The following is a 1,954-nucleotide window of genomic DNA, read 5'->3' as shown; positions in this document are numbered from 1 at the left end:
CAGGCACGGGTTACTGATTGTGGATGATCAGCCATGATCACAATGAATGGCGGTGCTGGCTCGAATGGCCGAATGGCCTCCTCCTGCACCTATTTTCTATGTTTTCTATGTTAAATGAACCATCCTACCACAACCAGAGAGCAGTGCTGAACTACTATCTACCTCATTGGTGACCCTCGGACTATCCATGATCGGACTTTGCTGGCTTTACCTTGCACTAAACGTTATTCCCTTATCATGTATCTGGACACTGTGGACGGCTCGATTGTAATCATGTATTGTCTTTCCGCTGACTGATTAGCACGCAACACAAGCTTTCCACTGTACCTCGGTACACGTGACAATAAACTCAACTAAATAAATTAAACTAAATCTACTGTATCCGCTGTTGAAGATGTGGACTCTTGTACGTCGGCGAGACCAAACGCAGACTGGGATCGTTTTGCTGAACACCTTCACTCAGCCCGCATGGACCTACCTGATCTCCCGGTTGCTGGACACTTGAATTCCCCCTCCCATTCCCACACTGACCTTTCTGTCCTTGGTCTCCTCCATTGTCAGAGTGAGGATGAACACAAATTGGAGGAACAGCACCTCATATTTGGTTTGGGGCAGCTTACAGCCCAGCAGTATGAACATTGATTTCTCTCACTTCAGGTAGCCCCTGCATTCCCTCCCTCTCCATTCCTCCCCCACCCAAGTCGCACCAGCTTCTCATTCTAACCGAGCCACAGCTAACAATGACCTATTTCAATAGACAATAGGTGCAGGAGGAGGCCCATTCGGCCCTTCGAGCCAACACCACCATTCAATGTGATCATGGCTGATCATTCTCAATCAGTACCCCGTTCCTGCCTTCTCCCCATACCCCCTCACTCCGCTATCCTTAAGAGCTCTATCTAGCTCTCTCTTGATTGCATTCAGAGAATTGGCCTCCACTGCCTTCTGAGGCAGAGAATTCCACAGATTCACAACTCTCCGTTCTAAATGGCCTACCCCTTTTTCTTAAACTGTGGCCCCTGGTTCTGGACTCCCCCAACATTGGGAACATGTTTCCTGCCTCTAACGTGTCCAACCTGTTAATAATCTTATATGTTTCGATAAGATCCCCTCTCATCCTTCTAAATTCCAGTGTATACAAGCCTAGTCGCTCCAGTCTTTCAACATACGACAGTCCCGCCATTCCGGGAATTAACCTAGTAAACCTACGCTGCACGCCCTCAATAGCAAGAATATCCTTCCTCAAATTTGGAGACCAAAACTGCACACAGTACTCCAGGTGCGGTCTCACTAGGGCCCTATACAACTGCAGAAGGACCTCCTTGCTCGTAACATTTAACATTTGTACTTTGTTGCATATCTTTCATTCATTTGTTTTATATCTCTCTACATCATGGTTTATATCTCTCGTCTCCCTTTCCTGTGAGTCTCAGTCTGTAGAAGGGTCTTGTCCTGAAACGTCACCCATTCCTTCTCTCCAGAGATACTGCCTGACCCGCTGAGTTACTCCAGCACTCTGTGAAACGTCACCTATCCATGTTCTCCACAGATGCTGCCTGACCTGCTGAGTTACTCCAGCACTCTGTGTCTATAAACTAAACTAAAAGTGTTTGGGATGTGGGAGGAAACCAGAGCACCCAGAGGAAACCCACGTGGTCACAAGGGAAGAACGTGCAGACGCCACATAGACAGAGGCAGAGGGCAGGGTGAAGGCCGGATCCCTGGCGCTGTGTGGCAGCAGCTCTACCCGCTGCGCCACTGTGCGGGCCTGTGTCTGAGTGCATTTAACTTGGCCCGGGGCAGGTGCTGGGAAAGGGGCTGACCCCTAGGCTGACCGCTCCCACTGTGGGCAGGGTGCAGAATTATCCCCCTTGACCAGCGGTGATGGTGTGGTGAAAGAGAGCAGGCTTCAGTCCAGCACAACACCGGCTCCCCACTAATGCCCACCTTAGTT

Source organism: Rhinoraja longicauda, chromosome 3, assembly GCF_053455715.1.
Source record: "Rhinoraja longicauda isolate Sanriku21f chromosome 3, sRhiLon1.1, whole genome shotgun sequence".
Classification (NCBI taxonomy): domain Eukaryota; kingdom Metazoa; phylum Chordata; class Chondrichthyes; order Rajiformes; family Arhynchobatidae; genus Rhinoraja; species Rhinoraja longicauda.
Note: the sequence above shows the minus strand (reverse complement) of the source record.